Source organism: Papio anubis, chromosome 1 (assembly GCF_008728515.1).
Source record: "Papio anubis isolate 15944 chromosome 1, Panubis1.0, whole genome shotgun sequence".
Classification (NCBI taxonomy): Eukaryota; Metazoa; Chordata; class Mammalia; order Primates; family Cercopithecidae; genus Papio; species Papio anubis.
This window is the reverse complement of record NC_044976.1, coordinates 195,472,123-195,495,444: the sequence shown is the minus strand read 5'-3', so window position 1 is coordinate 195,495,444 and position 23,322 is coordinate 195,472,123. Positions and strand designations below refer to the sequence as shown.

The following is a 23,322-nucleotide window of genomic DNA, read 5'->3' as shown; positions in this document are numbered from 1 at the left end:
TGATGACAAGTATGAGATGGATAATTTCTGTAGAGAGATGAAAACTATAGAAAGAATCTAATGGGAATGATAGAAATAAAAAATACAACAGCAGGTATAAAGAATGATTTCAATTGACTCATCAGTAGACTTGAAACAGACAAGGAAAGAATAAGTGAAACTCAAATAAGCCAATAGAAATTACCCAAATTTACCATAAGCAGTGGCTAATGCCTATAATTCCAACACTTTAGGAGGCTGAAGCAGGAGGATTGTTTGAGCCCAGGAGTTTGAGACCAAACTGGGCAAGATAGTGAGACTCTATCTCTACAAAAAATTTAAAAGTTAGCATGGGTGTAGTGGTGTGTGCCTGTAGTCCCTGCTACTAGGGAGGCTGAGGTGACAGAAGCCCAGGAGGTAGAGGCTGTGGTGAGACATGATCATTCCTCTGCACTCCAGCCTGGGTGGCAGAGCAAGACTCTATCTAACAACAACAACAACAAATTACCCAAATTGAAACCCAAAGGAAAAAAGAGTAGGCAAAACAACAACAACAACAACAAAAACAGAACAGAGCACCCAAGAGTTGTGTGACAATTTAAGTCTAATATGAATGTAATTGAAATCGCAGAAGAAAAGAACACAAAGCAAAAGTTTGGATAATGTATTTAAATTTATCTTCATTTACTTCATTTTCAGCGCTCTCCATTTCTTTGAGTAGATTCAAGATTCTGTCTGGTATCATGTTTGTCTGCCCAAAGAACTTCCTTTAACAGTTCTTGTAGCTCAGGTCTGCTGGAAATAAATTCTTCCAGTTTTTGTTTGCCTAAGATCTGTATTTTTTCCTCATTTTTGAAAAATGGTTTTGCTGGATATGGAATTCTAGGTTGACAATTTTTTTCTTTCAACTGTAAGAATGCCACTCCACTGTCTTCTGGCTTGCACAGTTTCTAGTAAGAAGTCTGCTGTAATTGTTGTCTTTGTTCATCTAAATGCAATGTGTCTTTTACTTGTAGCTATCTTTCAGAATATCCCTTGTCTTCTATTTTCAGTGATTTGGATTACATATGTAGATGTGTGTATTTTGCTATTTATCCTACTTGATGATTTCTGAGTTTTCTGGATCTGTAATTTGGTGTCTTAATTTTGGACCTAACTTTGCCAAACATTAGGGTGTAATTATTTAGCTGAGAACTAAAGAATGAGATCTGAGTCAGAAAAAGAAAGAGTAAGCAATGTTTCAGAGAAGAGGGTCCAAGAGACAAAAGAAATGGCATGATTAGTAGCCTACAGGTAAGGAGAGATCCTCACACGTTAGGCAAATTAAAAAGACTGTTAAAATTAAGCAAAAAGAGTGAATGCAAAGGCGCAATAGATAAAATTGACACACAGGATTCATTTTGGAAGACTGTGTAACCACATTAAGCACTTATTATTATGGTAAACAGTGAAGGTTTTTAAGCAGTAGAGTCACATAATCAGATTCAAATTCTTAAATCCTAATTCATAATAATCACTCTGCCTGCTACGTAGGGAGTAGGTTGTGCGCAATGTCTTAGAAGCCAAGACAAATTTTTGGATAGAGTCTTAAGCTATGGACTCTTCTCTTCCATATTCCTTTACCTATTATATACCTCCTAGTCTCCCTGAAAAACTTACCTATGCTATGGTCCATTCCTTTGGATCTTGCTAAATGTTTATAAATATCCTTCACACAGCTGAACTGTGTTTTCCAGACTCCCTTGCTGTTAGATGTGGCCACATGCCTGAGTTCTGGCCAATATGAATAAGAAATAAACTTTTATTATTCTATATTACTAAGATTTAGGAGTATATAGTTACAGCAGCTCACCTACTCTCACAAATACACCTAGTAACTACCTAATTAACAAGTAAACTAAAGTTCACATGACTAGTGAATTCCTTGGATTAATATATTATTATGTGAAAATGTTATATCTTATAGGGGTACTAGGAATTTCATAAATAGGTTAAGAAAACCTAAGTAAAAGTTTGTGTATTCTCCAACTCATACAACATCAAGGGCCACACACTATTTTATCAGTCTGCCTTTAGAAAGTTTCTAACAATAATCCTTGGGATTTATCCTCTTAATTATGTATGGTATGGTACAATGGAAAGTTCCTTACATTTGCAATAGGGAAACTAGTATTATTCTTTCTGAAATGTTACTGACCAGTCTCACTCTGTCACTCGGGCTGGAGCACAGTGGTATGATCATAGCTTACTGCAGCCTTGAACTCCTGGACTCAAGTGATACTCCCACCTCAGCCTCCCAAGTAGCTGAGACTACAGCCATGCATCACCACGCCCAGCTAATTTGCTTTTATTTTTTTAGAGATGAAGGTCTCACTATGTTGTTCTGGGCTAAGGCAGTCCCCCCACCTCAGCCACCCAAGTAGCTGGGATCACAGGCACAAGCCACCACACCCAGCAATTTCTTATTACTTTGGTGTCCTTTTTTTTTTTTTTTTTAAATCTATGAAAGAGGGAATAATAACACCAATTTTCATGGGTAAAGGATTATACCATGAGGATTAAACAAGGCAATATCTGTATGGTAAATTGCTATAATTTTACTAATTATTTTCTCTTCCCTGTATCTACACCCTTTGCCAGGTGAAATTTCTCTATCAAAAGAAATGGAGTACATTTCCCGACACCTTGGCACTGAATTCATGTGACTTGCTTTGGCCATTATATGAGACCTTGCATGGTTTGTTTGCTTTCTTGTGCCTCTTCTATCTTTTCTTTCATTACCATGAGAACATGCCAAGGTTAGCTTCACGAAAGATAAAAGACACATGGATCAGAGCTGAGTCCCCCAGGTCATCTGATAGCTCAGATCAATTGACAGCCCCAAACCCCCAAATGTGTGAATAAGCCTAGCCAAAATCAGCAGAGTCATGTAGCAAACCCCTAGACTTCTGAGCAACAAATCCATATTGTTGTATGCCCCTGCGATTTCATAGTTGTTTGTTACACAACATTATTTTGACAACAGATAATCAATAGTCTGGGAGATTAGGCTCCCACAAACTGTAAAGTATTACACAAATGTAAACTATTAAAGCTTAGAGATGGTGGAAAAATATGTATGTATCCAAGGGCTCCCTGGTCTATATTAGAGCCTATGCAAAATCTCATTAAATCCTGTTTCAGAGAGTCAGGGGATCCCAGTTCGATTTGGACAGGACATTAGAGAAGGTCCAGTCATATCATTTTACTTGTGTATGAGAACTTTTCTCTTCTCAGTAACATAGATTCTCTTTTGTCTGTACCAACAGACTTGTTCCTTCTAGCACTTCTATGCTCTAACAGTTATAAAAGACATCACTCAAATCCTGCTGTCTCTCTAGCAATCCCTGTGCACACAACCCAGGAGGCTGGGTCTGGTTCCATCCCTCTCAATTGGCCACTTCTCTGTGTTGACATCTGTCAGTTATGCTCTGATCATGCTGCAATTTGCAATTTTTCCAGATGCTTTCAACATGCGGCCACTTTGACAAGCTAAAAGCTGCTAATGCTGCATCATTTATCACATTTTCCCATATATTACATTAATCGTGAAGACCCAGCTTAATGCACACAAGGACATCCTCCCTGAGTATGGAAGAGCTAGTCTACTAGTTTCATAAAATAAGCATGCTCCCAGGTCTCCAAAGGAATAAAAAGCCACAAGAATAAATTGGAAGAGAAACCAGGCAAGCTGTTTTGTATTTTCTAAAGGAAGGAGGAAATTATTTAGCCTGATTTCTCTTTCAGGCATCTCACACATTGTTATTGCTGAACAAATACTTATTATTCTCTGAACAATGAGGTAATCCGAGTTGGACCTTTTCTTCCCTAAAAGGAATAAGGAGTCTTTGCAGGTCCCATTTCTGCATCCTGGATGGTATCTTCACCTTAGCTGCTGAAGGATCCTTTTTTCTCTAAACTAGAAGAAGGCAGGAGGCAGAGTGCCTGTCTAGAAAAGTGACAAATCAGACATGACATACATATAGACCCATTACTTCTGTCATATTTCTCCTCTTAACTTTTCTCAGCAATTAAGGTTTCCATGAGCCTCCCACTCCTTTTCAAATCCTGCTCGTGAGGCAGTTGTAATTAAATCTCCTTGATTTCCCAGTGCTGCTTCTTCATAAAATAACTTTATCTTAGAAAAGTTTCCCTTCTAAATTTCCCCAAACACTCTTTCCTAACTAGGGCTGTGATGGGAAAAAATCTTTTCCTTCTTTTCTTCTAAGTCTAAATTCAAGTCAAGCACTACCTCTTCCAGGAAGCCTTCCCTGATGGCCTAACCCAGCCTCATTTCCAGGCTCTTTCACTGGACTCCCATAGTTTCTTATACATGCCTCCACCATAATGTTTACCACACTGTCTTGTAATCATCAGTGTCCTATTGTGTCCCACACTCAGCTCGTGCAAAGAGGACAGGCCATGCCTCAATGGACTTTGCATCCATGGAGCCAGTTTTGCCAGTAGAATACGAGAGGAGAAGCACTGACCAGTTACTTATCCACCCTCATGGCAACTATTTTGTTTCCCTTGAGAGAGCTGTCAATGTGCTAAGCTTAATTAAGACACAGCCTTTGTTCCTACCTTGTTAGCATCACAGAGAGAATAAGATGTCATGATTTACCTGGTGATGAGTTTCATGGAATCTTCTGAAATCATCAAATAACCTATCAAGTAATCTTTGAGCGCCTGACATGGGGCCAGATTTGTCGTGAGGCCCCAGCGTATCCTTGTCCTGAACAGGAAATGTGCACAGTGGGAAGGGAGCAGTAAGAAGAATATAAAACTAGGTTTCAGAGCATAAGAAATACATTATCTCGTTAGAGATTTAAACATATGTGTGTAAAACACTAACTTTACATCACAGTATATGAGTTATTTAGGTCACATAGACAATCATAGCTAGTTAAAGAATTCAGGCCGGGCGCGGTGGCTCACGCCTGTAATCCCAGCACTTTGGGAGGCCAAGGCAGGTGGATTACGAGGTCAGAAGATCGAGACTATCCTTGCTAACACGGTGAAACCCTATCTCTATTAAAAATACAAAAATTAGCCGGGCGTGGAGGCGGGCACCTGTAGTCCCAGCTACTCGGCAGAGCCTGAGGCAGGAGAATGGCGTGAACCTGGGAGGCGGAGCTTGCAGTGAGCCGAGATCGCGCCACTGCACTCCAGCCTGGACCACAGAGCGAAACTCCATCTCAAATAAATAAGTAAATAAATAAACAGTATTCAGAGAGGGAGAAATTACTGGAAAAGGAGGAATGATTTTCAAGGCAGCTTTGCAAAAGCAGCGAGTGTTGGACCTTGAAGGAGGGTAAGGTCCCAGCAGAGGGAAGAGAAGCAGGCGCCGCACTTGCCAGGAACAGCATAAACAAAGGCGCAGAGCAGGATCTGCACAGTCCGTCTAGATGTAAAGAATAACGAGTAGACTCGCCCGGCTAGGATGAAGGCCCTGTGATGAGAATAATGGGAAATTAGGTTCCAAAGCCAGGCCAAATTATCTTCATTTTTTTCCCCAATAAAAAGAACTGCCTGAGTCACCAACTTCTAAAAGGCCCCATCATATCCTTGTCCTGAACAGGAAATGTGCACTTAAGCAGGGAATGTGCAGTATTACCACAACTCAGCCACCACCAATTACTCCTTAAGAGCGCCATGTTAACTCCTCGCTAGCCAAGGCAGTTTCTCACACAGACGAAGTCGTCTGTGCTTTATTTATTTCCACCAACCAGTTTAAAGTGTACACTCACTACGTGCTAATCCATGTACTAAACTCCCTAAATCACTCAAAAATGAAGAAGATAGAATTCTTAACCTCAAGGAATATCCTTTCTTATTTTTCTTCTGTCACAGTTCTCTGCTCTTCTATTTCTTAGAGACAGTATCCATTTAGGAGTCCCATCAAACCTTCTGTAGCCCTTCCTTGCGGAACACATCTTAATCATGCTGGTAGATTCAAAAAGAGAAGAAAGACCAGCCAGTAAATAATTTGGCTTCTAAGGGGAAGTGCTTAAATTCTCAGCGCCTTCTTTATAATGTTAGATCTTCAGCCATTCTCCCCTCGGTGGTTAAGAACTGCCTCTAACTGCCGGAAAACATCTTCTGCATCTCTGTCTGATGAGAAACAAGACTTCTCTCTTCTTGTCTAAACGATGAATTGAAGTCATGGCCAGGCCAAGAGAGTACAGTCCAACTCACCCTTCTGGACCCAGGCGTGACTTGGTCCGGCCTCTGAGCAGGTCCCCAAGACAGCACAGGATGCCTGGAAAATCCTCCCTCTCACTGTGCCAAGCCATGTGTCTCCTTTCATTTAAAAACTTCCTGAAATCCCACCCTCTGGGTGCTCCCCGATGACTTCAGAGAAGAATAATGAAGTCCTTCCCTTCCTCAGATCCTGTCTCCCCATGAAAGGCTTTTGGCCACTTTCTCTGATCACACCCCCAACCCCAATCAGGCTTTGCATTCTTCTTTGCTCCACACTCCTAAATATATGTGTCCTTGAAGTGTACTCACTATAAATAGCCTACATTTTAACTCATCTGTGATACTGTAAACCCTTTCTGGCAGTCCAAGAAGTCTTGAGCTTGTTAGGATCTAGGGAACTAGCCTTGTTTGGGGTTGTTGTTGTCAATGAACTGAGACAGGACTACATCAAACAAGCATTTGTTTGCACAGTATTTCCTCACTTAGCCATATGAATGATAGCAACTGTAAAAACCAATATTTCTATAGCATTTATAAAATGCTTTCAGATCCACAATTTTATTTTATTTTTCTTCAACATAACCCTGTGAAGTACCATTTGCATAATCCTCTCTTAATAAGGAAATAGAAGTTAAAGGAGATTTAAAAACTTGCCTTTGGTCAAGCAATAAATGCGGCCAGGAAAACTATTTGGGAATAATTCCATGTAGATGCTGCTCCTGACACCACAAATAAATCTCAGATGGATTAAATGGTTAAACATAAAAAAAAAAAACTATTACGAAGAAAGATAGCTAAAGATTTGCCTGATCACTAGATGAAGAAAGGTATTCTACACATAAAAGCAATGGAGGCCGGGTGCAATGTCTTACACTGGTAATCCCAGCACTACTATGGGAGGCCAAGGAAGGAGCATCACTTGAGCCTAGGAGTTTGAGACCAGCCTGGACAACATAGCAAGACCCTGTCTCTACAAGAAAAAAAAAATTAGCCAGGTGTGGTGGCACATGCCTATAGTCCCAGCTATTTGAGAGGCTGAGACAGGAGGATCACTTGAGCCCAGGAGACTGAGGCTGAAGTGAGCCATGATCACATCACTACACTCCAGCCTTAGTGACAGAACTAGACCCTGTCCCTCCCCACACACACACACACACAAAGCTATGGAAAAAATCCCAAAAGAAAAACATTCTGCTCTTGGCTGCCACCATGTAAAATGTGTTTTTGCTCCTCATTCACCATCTGCATAATCGTGAGGCCTCCCCAGCCATGTGGAACTATTAGTCAATTAAACTTCTTTCCTTTATAAATTAAAAAAGAAAAGAAAAGATCAGGTCACGCACGGTGGCTCACCAGCCACCACTTTGGCACTCCCAGCACTTTGGGAAGCCGAGGCAGACGTATCATGAGGTCAGGAGATCAAGACCATCCTGGCTAACACTGTGAAACCCCGTCTCTACTAAAAATACAAAAAATTAGCGGGGCATGGTGGCAGGCACCTGTAATCCCAGCTACTCGGAAGGCTGAGGCAGGAGAATGGCATGAACCCAGGAGGTGGAGCTTGCAGTGAGCTGAGATTGTGCCACTGCACTCCAGCCTGGGCGACAGAGCGAGACTCTGTCTCACAAAAAAAAAAAAAAAAAAAAAAAAAAGAAAGAAAGACAGAAAGAAAAGATCAGTCTACATAAAAAATATAAAACACGTGTCACAAAACCAAACAGAAAGCCAAAACAGTCTGAGGGAGAATTGCCTGAGAAAGGAGTGCCTTCTCAACTATAGATTTCAGGCAAATATATTTTTTTAAATCCCTCTAAATTAAAAGATATTTTTAAAAGGGCAGACAACTTGTAGAAAAGTAAACACAATTAGCTAGTAAACTTATTTTTAAGGTTCAACTTTAGTAAAAATCAAAGATGTATAAAATAACACAATAAAACACTGTTTTTGCCTGTCAATGTAATTGTAATGGCAATACACAATGCAGGTGATGGTGCAGTGAAGTGTACACAAGCATTACACTGGTGAAAGGATATACAGATATAATCCTCCTAGAGCAATTAATAACTACTTACCAAGACCCTAAAAATATTCAGACATGTTGATCTAGTAATTCCACTCTGGAAACCTATTTCATGGAAACAATCAGGGATATTCTGGAAAATTTATGTATGTTAATATTCATCAGCAATATTTAAATCATAATTAATTTGCAAAATCAACATTCTATTATATGTAAGTAATGAAAATACTATGCAATGTTAGTAAAAAATAATGTATATAAAGAATTATAATGAAAGAACAAATATATTTACCATATATAAAAGAATATGCTATATAATCTACTGTAATATCTTATATGATACATAATACATATAACATATTAAATGATATAATATTTATCATATTAAACACAGTGTGTATATATAATTATTAAATACAATGTGTGTATGTGTATATATACATATATATTAAATACACATATATTACACATAATATATACACATATATTACACATAATAGATACATATATTAAATACATTATATAATATACATATATTAAATACGATGTGTGTATATATATTCTAAATATATTTATTTAAATATATATTTATTTAAATATATATTTTAAATATATATACACACACATTGTATTTAATAATTATATATACACACACATTGTGTTTGTATTATACATATATGTATATATGCACACATTGTATTTGTATTATACATACATGCAAAATGTGTATGTATATACATACACATTGTATTTGATAATATTATATATTATCATATATTAAATATCACACAGTATTTGCAATACTGTGTATATATATATACACATTGTATTTAATAATTACATATACACACGTATTTAATAATATGATAAATATTGTATCATTTGATATATGGTATATACACACACATATATACACACACATATATATATACACACACACACACACATTGTATTTAATAATATGATCTTGATTATATAACTGTATGTATGAACAGGCAGGTTCTCCAGGATGTAGACAATAAGGAGTTAGGAAAGCAAAATATTTTATTAGGAAGTAATACCTGTGAAAGACAAAGAGAAACAGCAGAATTGCATGGAAGGCCCCTCAAACTGTAGTGTAGATGTGGAAAATCAGTGCCAGCCCAACAAGTAGCAACAAAGCAAAGATTGCCCTTTAGAAGAGCCCTATACTAGGAGAAGTAGCCAGGCTTTGTGGCACAAGCTGACCCAGTCGCGTGCTGGGACCACCACTAAAACAGTGGGACCTTGGCTCGAATGCTGAGGCCAGTCTTGAAGGAGCTAACAGCTGGAGTCAAGGTGTCTCTGGAAGGGGGAGCTGAGTGGTCCACAACTGTATCTACATACAATAAAGGCTGGGAATGCACCAAATGTAAATAGTGATAATGGAATTGTGCATTATCCTTATTTTCCTCTTTATACTTTTCTATATTTTTCATGTTTTTGCAGAAAGCATAATAATCAGAAAAAAAGTATTATATTCACAAAAAGAAGATGTTTTAATTTTAAAATGAGGACTATCTAGGGATTTCTGTGTTCCTTAGTCTCTCTTACTTCCATCTTCACACATCCTTTGAGAGTGGTAGTCCTAATGTATTCATATTAATAGTTTGCTTAGAGACATTTGTGTTAGGACATTATTTCTAGAAAAAGACAAAGCTTTAAATTACACACACATACACACACAGAGTACTGCTTTTGGTTTGCTTTCTGCAGTCTTGTTTTTCTTCAAGTTTTATAAGGAAGTTTCCAGTTTCTCTCTCATTGTTGGACTGCATTGGAGAGAAAGAGAAAGAGTATGGGTGGACAAAGATTGGAGTCTGCACTTACTGCCAGCTACATGTAGGGCAAGAGTAGGAGTTTTACAAAAAAAACAAGGTCCAGAGTCAAGTATGTAGCCACACATCTAGTAAAAGGTGGAGACAGGACTCACTCCAGTCAGTTTGGTCTCAAATCTTTTGTCATTCATCTACCCCTAGTGCCTTCAATCAAGAAATATCCATATCCTGCAGCTCAGCAAATTTGGCAAAGCTGATCATCAGAAACACCACTTCATGCAATGTGGAGTTCTGCCAAGAGCGGGCAGAAAGTCAAGAGACTTGTGTTCTAACCCTGGCTGTGTTCAAGGTGTCAGATGACTTTGGACAATTTGTTTTCTTGCCCGTGGAAGCAGTAGCTGGGACTAGAGGTTTCAGAAGGGCTTTCCTGCCCTTAACCTCTGACTCTGTCAATATTCATTTATTTGGGCATTACATATGCAATTAATACATTCATTTAGATATGCATATAATGCTTTCAGCAAGCCAGTGCTATTGCCATGCCACATCTAAATAATGCATGAACTCATTCTGCTTCTATAGAAAACTGAGATCTTTAAATAGTTCCCTGCTATTGCCTCATCCAGAACTACTGATAAAGACAACTGCATTCACTGCAGCATTATTTACCAGCCAAAGACTGGCAACAATTCAAACACCAGTGGATAGAGGACTAATTAAATAAACTATGGCACGTCGTTGCAATGGAATACTATGCAGACATATGAAAGATTTAGGGGACTTAGCCAATACTATCTAGGCTGGGCTTCTGGGACACACATTCTCATATTTCCCTCCTTCCTGATTGACTGTCCCGTCTCAGTCACCTGTGTCGGACCTTCTTCCTCTTCCCAACTTCTAAATGTGAAAAGGACCCAGGAATCAGTCCCTGGCCTTCTTCTGTCTATATTCTCTCTCTACATTCAATCCCAAATTTTAAAATAGTGTCTGATGATACCCAAACTTCTATCTCCAACTCTAGCCTAAGCCATGCCCTCTAAACTAAACATCTCATTGCTTTCTGAATATTGTATTCATTAATATTTGAGTGCCTATTAAGGGCCAGGCACTGACTGTTCTAGGCACTGAAATTACAGCAGTGGAAAAACAAGACAAAATCTCAGCCCTCCTTAACATTCCAGCAGCAATACCAGAAAATAAACAAGGGAATGGTAATTATATTCTGTAATGCCAGGTAGTGGTAAGTGCTGAGTGGAAAAATAAAAACAGTAAGAGGAGAGAAGTGATGGGAGCTCTTTGAGATGGGATGACCAGGGAGGGCCAACCTGGGGAGGTGACATACAGGAGTGACTCATGCCAAGGACAGGGTGGACGAGCCTTCCAGGTGAAGAGAACAACACGGACAAAGGTCCCAGGATGGGGACGTGTTGGCACATTAGAGAAAAAGGAAGGAGGCCAGTGTGGCTAAGAAGAGTGAGACACAGGAGTCGGGGGAGAGGGCATCACAGCAGCTGACAGGGGATGACCCCACGAGGCGCTGTGACCATGGCAAGGAGTTTAATTAATGAATATGTGCGCCGATATAGAACAATCTCTAAGATATATTGTTCCATGAAACAGCAAAGTGCAGCTGCTGCTTAGACTCCTTCTGGAAGGACACACAAGAAATTGGAAAAGGTGGTTGCCTCTGGGAATGGACACCAACGGGGAGACAGTAACAGAGAAACCTATTTTTCAGTGATAATTTTTTGTACTGTTTCAATTATCCCCAGGGACATGAATTATTTTTTCAATTTATGAAAATCTCCTTCTGTCTGGTCACCACTGGTGGTGTTCTAACTGGCCCAGTGGACTAAGCCACATTTGCCTTATCAACAGAACTCCTCAGCCTCATCTATTGCCTTCCAGGGTCCTTAAGCTTTTCAAGTTCACTTCGTTGTCCGAATGGAGATCACCGCCTCCTGTAGGTTTCTTCTTGTTTCATTTTGTTTTGCAGGAGGGAGGTTCCTCACCTCCAAGATCAAAGACCAGAGTCTGTCCTTCTCCTGACCTCTTGGCTTTTCTGTGGAAGGATACTTCTCCACTCCCCTCCCAAGGAAGCTAAGAGCTTTGCTGTCCCCAGGTTACAGTGTCCCCTCCTCTCCCAGTGGCTCCTGGTTGTTCTAGACCTTAGGCAGCCAATTCCAGGGTGCACCAGTCGCATTAGTTTGGACAATACAATTTTTAAAGGACAGCCAGAATGTGCAAGAGGTGAAGGAGCTGTTTCCCATGCCACTGTTTGTCCCCGACCTGGCCCCTGCAAAACTTGAGACCCAAAGCCATAGCTGTCTTGATTCACAGATGAGAAAACAAGCTTACGGAGTGCAATACTTGTCCAAAGTTGCACAGTGAGTTTACAAAAGAATTAGGACTTTGGGAGGCCGAGACGGGCGGATCACAAGGTCAGGAGATCGAGACCATCCTGGCTAACACGGTGAAACCCCGTCTCTACTAAAAAATACAAAAAACTAGCTGGGCGAGGTGGCAGGCGCCTGTAGTCCCATCTACTCGGGAGGCTGAGGCAGGAGAATGGCGTAAACCTGGGAGGCGGAGCTTGCAGTGAGCCGAGATCCGGCTACTGCACTCCAGCCTGGGCGACACAGTGAGACTCCGTCTCAAAAAAAAAAAAAAAGAATTAGGACTAAAATTCAGGTCCCCAGATCTCCAGTTCCAGGCTCTTTCCAGCTAGATCGCCCACCCCAATCCTAAGTCCAACCCAATTAGCCTTTCCCACAACTCCATGCTTGACTTTTGGAAGGAGCTGAAGCAAGAAGAGGGAGGAGGAGGAAAGAATGAGTTCCTAGCCAAGGCAGTTTCCAGAGCCTCTGAAGGGGCACTGGTCTCTCATGGATTTGGCAAGTGCCAGAGGCCAGCTCATGAACACTCCTGGTTTCTTTTAGGGGCACCCTAGTAATCTCCTCGGACCTCCTTTGCAGACCTCAACACACACATGATTTCCCTCTCATGCTCCAAAAAAAAAAAGAATCAGAGTCAGGTGTACTTTAAGTTGCCTGCAGAAACCTCATACAAAAAGAAAAAAAAAAAAGGACAGGGGGTTGGTAATTTCTTTTTTTTTCTTCCTTTCTTTCTTTCTTTCTTTTTTTTTTTTTTTTTTTTTTATATTGAAACAGGGGTCTCCCTAGGTTGCCCTGGCTGGTCTCAAACCCCTGAGCTCAAGGGTTCCAACCGCCTCAGCCTCCCAAAGTGCTGGGATTACAGGCCACTGTACCCAGCTGGGGGTTGGTAATTGTAAAAGCAAAGATCAAATGATCAAAAAAGCAATGTTTCTCTTTGGTAATGCATGATCATAAAGAGGAATGTTTAAAAAAACACCAAGGACATGAGATCCCATTTTTAATGAATTTATTCATCCAAGGTTACATACTCACACACACTCACCTGTCCTAGTCAGAATGCACGACAAGATCTGAGAATAACAGGTCTGATAGTAGAGAATCAAGAGGAAGCTTTAGGAGTAGCCTTCCTATAACACTCCCAAGAAAGTTCATTGTTTAGAGTTTTTATCCAGTGCAGGGGATGACAGTGTTATACAATCCAGCATTGTGTGCAGAGACATTACCTGCATCACGTGTGCTTTGTGTGGCAATGCTGCAGGTCTGTGTCCACACAGCTGTGTTCCAACCTCATTCACATGGAGGGTCCTGAACATACATAGACTTTGACTGCTTCATGCAGAAACCTCACCAGTTGGTCTTGCTGTGCTTAGAACCACAGATATCTGAGCAGCTTCTGAGGATGACCTTAGCCAGGCAGCTCCTTTGGAATTATGGGACTGGCTCTAACCTCTGACAGTACTCAGTTACTAATAGCAAACCATATTCTAACTTACCAGCAAATTAGTAATTCTTACTGCAATTGCTATTCCTTTAGGGGAATGTATATTATTATATTATTTTGGATTGCTATTTTATTAATAATTCATAACCACAAAATAAAATGAAAATAATAGCTACTATATTTTATTGAACACTTTTCTGTATGCTAGGTGCCCTTTTAATCAAATGGCCTGAATATCTCATTTAATGTTCAAAGCAATCTTAGTAATAAATTATGATAATCCCCAGGTAACAAAACTGAAGAGATGTTTGATAAGTTGCCACTTGTACAGCTGATAAGTCAGGTCCACCTGACTCTAACATTCATGTTTTAACCACCAAGTTACATGATCTCCCGTTCCTGAGTATTTATAGCATTTCTAATATGCTGCAGGCATCATAAAGAAAGTGATTCTGTTGTAGACTCTAACCCGGAGCTTTCTGCTAGTTAACTGAAGGGGCAGAAATAAACACTAGATTTATCCTCATACTACTGCTGCCATGTATGTGAAGAAAATCCTCCTTCAATAGGAAACTGTGGAACTTTTATATGCACAGCTACAGTTGAGATCTGGGTTAGGTAATTCATTCCCCTAAAAAAATCTTTATTACACCCTAATGCACACTATTAACTGGCAATATGTCATTAACGTAATTTCTTTCAGTAAGATTGAATTAGGACCTACTATGAGCTATTCATTACATGAAAATGCAAATAAATAAAACAAGATGAGGTCCCCGGACCCCAAGGAACTCACAGTCTAGTGGCAGAAATTTGTATTTGTGATTAGAATTGCCATGAAAGTACAAAGTCCAAGAAAGCTTAGAGTAATTCTGTCTAGAGGAATCCAAGGGGGCTTGGCATTTGAACTAGATAGGAATTTAAACTGGGTCTTGAAGGATGAGCAGGAACTTCAAGGCCAACAGAGTGCATGAAAGAGAACTTCAAAGGGAAAATACCATAGAGAGGCTTGGGATACCACTGTCAGTGCCAACAGAACCAACAAGCACCTGTGTTACCACCTAGGTGGTAACAAATGAGATTAAGAAGGACAGCTGGGTCCAGATCATAACAGGCCTAGTAACTCACGTGTTAAGAAGATGGAACACCATCTGCACACAGGAAAACAGTGAGCCATTAAAAGTTTCTGAGCACAGGAGTAGAGCAATCAAAAAGCTTTCCCAGCGAAGAAAGATCCCTCTGGAGCCCAAGTGGCTAACAGATTAATAGGTATCTGGGTCTGGGTAGATTTGGTGGCTCTGAATATTTCATTAAATGAATTTCCTAAACACAGAAAGTAAGATACATTTTCATGTGTTTCTCTCTCTTTCTCTCTCTTTCTCTCTATGGCAACTAATTGTAATTACCTCAGAACTCTGAGCTCAAGAAGATATCTCCTCTGTTTACCTTCAGAAAGAACAAGGCAAGGGTTTACTCTGAGTATTAAATGTGCATTTTTATAGGTTTAGAGCTTAATTAAATAGCGTTGAAATCCATATGCAGGTTATTGAAAGCGTAAGTACCTGAAATGATAGGGCAAAAATACTTAGAAAGTTGCCATGTTAAAGCATTGTTATTAAAACAACAGAAAACGTCTGTTAAAAAACAATTTACTGCACCCTGGGCTCTGTCAACTGCAGCTAAATCCATGTCTCTTGGGTTCTTAGAGCATCTTTCTCCACTACAAAAAAAGTCAAGGAAGGAAATATGATCCAGTCCACCCCAGGTACCTCCACACCTCCCCATTCCCCACCACATATGTAGGCAGTGCCTACCACCCAACACTAACATCATAACCCAGTTCTACCATTGTGGCGTACGTGACTCCAAACGTTCTTTAAAAGTCTACCCAAAAAAAACACATTAAATTAGGGTAATCACCTGGGACAGCAGGGCAGTTGAAAAAGGAAGCGGTGCCACTAGTCAAACACAAGGGGCAAACCCTCATGATATACATCAGCATATATATTCAGTTGGTCATCTATTCATTGAACGATGAGAGAGCACCTGATATATGCCCAGCACTAGCCTGCATATTGTGAATGCTAAGAGAAATCAGAAACAGCCTTTCTCCTCAATGAACTCCATCTATCTCTTGACATTTACTACAATTCTATAACTGCATCGTTCAGAGGAGGAAACTGATGCTGAGAGACACTAATTCACTTCAAGATCAAAGATCCCATCCAGGGGGAATTTAGAGTGAGACAAAAGGACCAAAGTGAGAATTAGGTGAGGACTGAGCCTCTGACTCCAAGCATAAACTCAGGAGGGCACATGCCATAAAAGAAATCCTGGAGTCTGGGGGCCAAATTTACACAAGGGGACGGCAAGCGAGAGGACAAAACACGACCTAGGCAAGAAGCAGTGTGGACTATTGTGTTCCCCCAAAGGCCATCTTAGCACTAAAAACATGAAAAAGAGATTAATTTAATATCCATAGTAAAGATATTCAAGAGGCAGAGTATATAGTGATAAAGTGTGCCACCTCTGGAGACACAAAGTCGTGGGTTCAAATCCCAGCTCTGCACCTTTATAACTGTCGACAAGTTATGGGCAAGTTAATAACTGTGGGCTGGTTACTGAAGTTTGCATGGGCTGATAACTTTACCACAAGGAACTCTTGTGAGAATTACGTAAGAGATAATATATGCAAAATGCTTCGTGTAGTGCCTGGCACTCAGTGAGAATCAATAAAAGTGAGCTATGATGCATCAAACTCAATAAGCCCAAAAATGAAATCATTATCTGTTCTCAAAAACCTGTTTATTCTGTGACTGAATTCTCTATTGGCATGATTTCCACCCACTCACCAAAATCAGGAGCCATTCTCAGTTCCATTTCTCAAACCACCACCCTTCCACCTTCCTCTACTATAATCATCACCACACCTAACATTTCTGGTACCTTTCTAAGTTTAAAGATGCTAAGCCAAGCACTTTAGAAGATGACCTTCTTTAATTGAGCAGAAGAAAACCCTTATGAGGAAGATACGGTCATTATCTTTATTTTGCATTTGGGGAAGGTGCAACTTAGAGATATTATGAAACTTTCCTAAGGTTCCACAGCTATTAAGTGAGAGTAGGAAGATTTTATAGACAGTCTGAGTCAAAACCCATGCACTTAAACACTACACTGTATAGCCTCCTAACCAACAGGTTGCTCACCAAGCCCTACAGGCTCCTCTTTCCAATTCCTCTTGGCTCTACCCCGTCACCATCCCTGGGTCACATCCAGCTCTGCTAAAGCACAATCGTGGAGAGCTTTGCATGTCAGGCTGATGGGGAATTTGACCAAGGAGGAGTGTCTGAACCTGAGAAAGAGTGTTGCTGAGCAAGGGGCAGCCCCGTCGGCGAGGGTGGACTGGAAACACAGAGGCCGGGGAGGAGACCAGTGCATCAGACTAAATGTGAGGTACAGAGGGCCTGAAGCAAGGGAGTGGGAGTGGAACAAAAAGAAAGGCTGGATGCGACAGACATTACCTCACCAGGCACAAATCCTCTCGAGGCTGGAACTCGGTTTAATAATTCTGTTACTAGGGCAACAGCAAAAGAACCTATCTCAGAGAGAACCCATCGTAGCCTGTTTCTGCGCAGAAGAGTGGTGGCTCTAAGCTGGGAAAACAGGATTGAAGGCAAGTGGCCAAGTGACGCAGCAAGACCTGTGGATCAAGGCTTCACATAGGCATTTTTCAGACCTTTCACCCTCTACAGCTTGGGGAGCCTTTGAAACAGCCTTTCCAAGAAGGAAGATAGCAAGATCTAGGGAGCTGAAGCTATTGAAGCCCCATGACGGATTAGCAATACTGCCTCTGATTTTTATTTTATTTTTCTTTGAGCCAGGGCCTCCTTCCATCACCCAGGCTGGAGTGCAGTAGAACAGTCACAGCTCATTGCAGCCTCAACTTCCCGGGCTCAGGTGATTCTCCCACCTCAGCCTCTGGAGTAGCTGGGACTACAGTTGTGTGCCACACACTTGACTAATTTTATATCTTTTGTGGAGATGGGGTTTTGCCGTGTTCCCCAGGCTGGTCTAGAATTCCTGGGCTCAAGCAATCCATCCATCTCAGCCTCTCAAAGTGCTGGGATTACAGGCGTGAGCCACTGCACCCAGCTGCCTCTGATATTTAGACTAATCTAAGGACACCAGGAAGAGGTGGGGGAGGGATGCCTTTGCCACATCTGTCATCATGGAGGCTCTTGTGGTAAAGAGTTCAAATGGCAGCATGTCTGGCAACAGAAGTGAAAGCATAGATCCAAAAGCTGACCACTCAGCTATCTGCTTTTCTTTAATTTGCTATCACTGGAACTATGGCCAGGTCTTAAAGGTAACTTTCTCAGTGTGTCCAGGAAGTGAAGTGCTAGGAAGAGCTTACCTGTGGAAGTGGATTCATGAGCTCTAGGTGGGAAGTACTGATGCTCTGCAAGGCCCACAGGAGAGCAAGCCTTGTTCCTATGAATCCCCTTGCTCCCGCTCCATTCGTCCTTTTGTCCTTTCAGGAATATTGTGATGAGATAGCCCTCATTGCATCATTCCATTCATCTCTTTGTCAGCCATCCCAGCCAGAAAAGAAATTCCTTTCAAAAACATTAGGAAATCTATGTTCTATCCAGCTACATTCTCACCAGCCTAGGTACCTAGATATTGACTCATTTTCTGAGTAAGCTTAGACAAATTGTTTTTCCACTTAATGTCCTTACCTGGAAAAAGAAAAATATATAGATACATATATATATATGTATATCTATGTGTATATGTGTGTGTATATATATGTGTGTGTGTGTATATATAATATATACATTAACCTTAATCTCAAAGGTTAATATAAGAATTTAAAGCCTGAAACATGTCATAAGCCTTCTGAAAGACAAGGAAACTCAAAGCATAAATAGATTATATTAAAAACAGTAGTTTGATCTGGTCTGAAGTCAAGGCACCATTTAGTGTTAGAGAGGGACAATGTATTCCATGGAGCTGATGAAAACAATAATGATCATTTTCAGGCACCGATGCTGTACTGCAGCTCAGTAGTTAGGGCTTGTGCCCAGTAGTAACACTTCCTGTTCCAATACAGCCTTTGTCACTCACCAGCTCTGTGACTGCGGGCGAGTGGCACCTCTTGGAGCTTCTGTTTCTTCATTCATAAGATGAGGGTCATGCAATATGACTCACTGGGTTGCTGGGAGGATCACATTCTTGACACAGGGTAAATAGTAAACGGTGGTTATCATGTTTCCTTAAATCACAGGCAATCTCTGTAACAACACTGGAGAAGCAATATTCATCATCTCTATTTTACCAAAGAGAAAACCAATGCCCATAGAAGCTAAAGTGTGTGCCCAAAGCCACCCACTGAGGAATCTTCTCACTACAAAGCTCACACTGTACCACAGTTTTCTCTCCCATACTGAAATCTACAAGGCACCTATAAAGGGTCCATATTCTCGTCCCAAATCAATGGGCTTAGACAGCTGCCATTATTGGCAGTTACAAATCAAGTTTCAAGAGTAAGGACTGCTACACATAAGCTTAGCCATGGGCAACAGTTTATTGATTTGCTATAAGCTGAAAACATGATCCAATTCTGCCCCTAAAAAGGGTATACAATTTGCAGGCTTCCCCTTGGATCCTCTGGACAATGAATCCTGCAGAAGTGTAGAATGTGGATGAAGCCTAGAAATCAAAGATATCCCTGGGGAATGCAACAAACGGGAGTGATTTCCTCTGGCCCTCTGGCCTTTACTGTGTTAGGGTCTGATCTCCTGAGTGGAGACTCCAGCAGCCTGAAGGGAAAAGACAAAAATAGTTTCTACCAGCTGGCACGGGAAACAGAACCAAGACTCATGAATAGACAGATACATACATATTTAGCCCTTAGGCCTCAGCCCTCCCGGCATGTTTTGGAACTCTTTTTCCACTTTCAGGCTGAACTTCTTGTCCCCAGGCACCACACCTGCTGAGAGATGACTTTGCCGAAGAGGGCCCAGGCAGTGTCAAAAGTCTGGAGTGAACTGGATACCATAAGTGGCTCCTACACCAAAGTCCTTGAGACTGTGACATTCTTTAGACCTGAACCCACAACATTCCCTGCCTGGGGAGCAGTTTAACAAAGTACTGACTTGTGTGCCCCTACGTTGCTAACTCCATGTAAGTCCTAAGTTGAGCACATTGGCAGTTTCAATGGAATAAAATGGCACGTGCACTTCCTTCTGCTATTTTTCTCCTGAGAAAATAAAAGCATGCCAAAATTAAATATCCCTTACCACTTGTACCCAGACAGCTGAGTGGACTATTTACTAGCTAACGTTCATGGTCTGCTTTGTAATCGCTTGACTCTGTCTTAGTTGCTTGGGCTTTGACACTTCAATCATCTGTTCTCTCCCTTCACAACCGAAGCTTGATGGAATTTTAAAACTGGGAAAGCCTTTGGAGAGCGTCCTGTCTTGTTTACAGAAAGAAAATCAGGGCTTTGAGAGGTCGCGAAGTCATACTGCCTCAGCATCTCAATTGTGTTCACTTTGCCCTGTGTCACCCAGCCTCCTCTTTGTATGGTATCAGGGGCTGTGCCCACCCATCCTTTGGATCACCAGAGAGCTGTTTGGAGGCATGCTGGCATCTGAGAGGGATCATTAAGCTAGGAAGACAGTGCCTCCATCAGACACAGCTAAAAATAGGAGCCTGCCTGAGAGCAGAGTCAGCTAGCGCGATTGTATAAGATAAGAGGGGCCTCTCCAAGTGCTCACTTGATACTTCACCTGTCCTCCTGGAAGGATGGGCACACCAGCTATCCAAGGGGCAGGGGCAGGCTAATAAAACAGCCACACACACGAAGGGCAACCATGCTGCAGCTGAAGCTGCATGAGCTGCTCGCTGGGTAGAGAGATTTCCCTTTTTACAGCCACATGATAAGTGGGACTATATGGTGTGATGAGAAGGAGTAGGAAGGCGGCTGGGCACAGTGGCTCATGCCTGTAATCCCAACATTTTGGGAGGCCAAGGTGGGCAGATCACAAAGTCAGGAGTTCGAGACCAGCCTGGCCCACATGGTGAAACCCTGTCTCTACTAAAAATACAAAAAAATTAGCTAGGCATGGTGGCGGGGGCCTGTAATTCCAGCTACTTGGGAGGCCGAGCAAGAAGAATCACTTGAACCTGGGAGGCAGAGATTGCAGTGAGCCAAGATCGCACCATTGCACTCCAGCCTCTACTGGTTTGCTGGACGATGCCTGAAACCTTTCCATTATGAAGGAATTTGGAAGTCCTAAAGACACTTGGAAATTATCTACTTCATTTCCCTCTATATGTAGATGACAGAAATAAAGCCAAGAGAAATTAAGCACCTCAACCAAGGGCAAACAGCCTAGTGTAGGACTTCCCAATGCAGCATTTCTGAAATAATAGTTTCACAAGTTGTTCTTTGAAAACAAAATTTCTTTAAGTTTCTGAAATCAGGTAATTTAAGCAATGCTACATTCTCTATTATCGTTTGTCTAGTCTACTTCTTCTTTATTGAACATATATTTATTCAGTCTCAAAATGAGGTACACACTTTAGAGATGTCGTCTAACCTGGCAAAGCTGAAACTAGCCCATGAGTGTCCAGACTTCAGGACCAAAAAAATACAGCTACCTCAAACAAAAAGAATCTTCCCTGAGGTTAAACCACTCATAGTGCTTTGTGAAAATGGTAATACTCCAGAGCCAGGCATAGCTGACTGGTGTCAGTCAATAACCTTTAGCATGACATATTTACCTAAGGCTTTTCTAAGGAGAGCACTTGTAACCATACAGCCAAACAGGTAGGCGTAATCCTGAGGCTACTATCTTGAGAAAGCTAGTGTGGATAAGGAGGCTGGAAATGAAGTAGGGCAACCTGGAGATGGGGCTGTCTGAGGGGAAGAAGTCAGAAAGAGGGAGAACGGCATAAAAGAAAAGGTGAAACAGCAAAATCACTCCATGAGCTTTGGTGAGTGAATCAGTGATCATTTCTCATCGAAGGGAAGCAGACACCAAACACAGCCCTTCCAAACAAAGCATCCCTGCCACACTCCACCAGCAAAACACACCCTCGCCACAGCCCCCAGAGTAGTCACTTTGGAAATTAATTCTTTTCTATAGACTTCATATGCCAGATTTCTCTCCTCGGCAATCACGTAAGATCTAGGAAGGAACTTATTTTTTTAATAGAATTTGTTTTAATTATGAGGAAAGGGTGTCTGCCCTATCAATTAAGTCATGCTTCAATTAGTACAGCTATCATTTGGGTCATTACTTTAAGTATTTGAAATGTCTACTTAAATAAGGTCACTTTCAATTTGGTAAACACGCCTAAGTCATCATATTAATTCACAGCCAGTCACTCAAGGAATGCTGAGTAAGTAAACAATCAAGCATTAGCTAACTAGCCACAAATCCATTTGACTTTATTAATTTCTCTTGGCAAAGAAGCAAAAGAAGGAAACAAAACATCAAAAACGTTCTCACATCGTTCATTCACTACACATTTATTATATACCAGGTGCCAGGCACTCTGCTTAGGTTTCAATATGTTATTAATATTCACAACTCAGTATATATGAATGTTTTTAAAAAATGAAATCCAATTTTCCCAAAAATAAAAGTTTCAACTCCTCAGATGTTTTATCTTATTTCTGTCTGATATGCCTTCCTCCACAGGGTGTGGCATACATCCCAACTCTTCAGCTTCCAGGTTTTCTATCCCTCGCTCCAAAAGACTCCCATCACCTGACAAGTAATTAATGAATATAAACTCACACTAGAAGTACTAGAGAGGCACTCACTATTTTAAAAGTCCTAGGAGAATACGAGTGGTAAAAAAAATAGTTCTATTGTTGCACTCAGATTTTTTTTTATACATACATTTGGGTTTTGTGTTAGGAGGAGTAGCTTATACTTGTTCAAAAACTTTTTAAAATACACACACACACACATATCTATATATACATTCATATATATATACACATTCAAAATGCAGACAGAGATGTATACATCCTAGGAATAAAGTCTGAAAAGAGTACCACTTTATCAGAGGAATTCCCTTTGCCTCATTTCAAAAGAAACAACCCCTTTTCCATCTTCTTCTGGCAACACTGAAAAACTGGCACCCATCCAAATCTATACCCAAGAAAAGACCCACGCTGAGAACTGACCTCAAGCAAATCACTCTGCTCATCCCTAAGAAAAGGAGTTGGCCTGGAGATGTCCTGTGTTCCCTCCATGGCCTGCAGATTAGGGGGTCCAGTGTCACCTAATCTTCCACTACAGCTCCATGGGGAGGGGGTACAGATACTATGCACACCCACACACTGAACCCAGCCGGGTCCCCAACACACGCATGCTGCAGGCTCCTACCCATGAGGCCCCAACTCCCCCAGGAAGTTCCAGCTGG

General features: G+C 41.1%; 2 long non-coding RNA genes across 6 annotated transcripts in view; both read right to left on the bottom strand.

Moving 5' to 3' along the window:
- Positions 1 to 23,322, bottom strand: part of LOC103879786 — a 67,963-nt gene that overhangs the window by 44,152 nt on the left and 489 nt on the right. For 2 of the 5 annotated variants that reach the window (XR_001897556.3, XR_640559.4), the window contains exons 2-3: positions 19,003 to 19,180; positions 18,290 to 18,491 (exon numbers count right to left, since the gene is read on the bottom strand). This is a non-coding gene — a long non-coding RNA (uncharacterized LOC103879786). Of the gene's footprint in view, positions 1 to 3,688; positions 3,968 to 4,642; positions 4,754 to 5,266; positions 5,471 to 18,289; positions 18,492 to 19,002; positions 19,181 to 23,322 lie in introns of those variants that run through there. The other 3 variants (XR_640561.3, XR_640562.3, XR_640558.3) reach the window with 3 other exon arrangements.
- Positions 19,444 to 23,313, bottom strand: LOC103879781. Its single transcript, XR_004180216.1, has 3 exons — positions 23,084 to 23,313; positions 19,778 to 20,137; positions 19,444 to 19,697 (listed from the first exon to the last, which is right to left on the bottom strand). It is a non-coding gene; the product is annotated as an uncharacterized LOC103879781 (long non-coding RNA).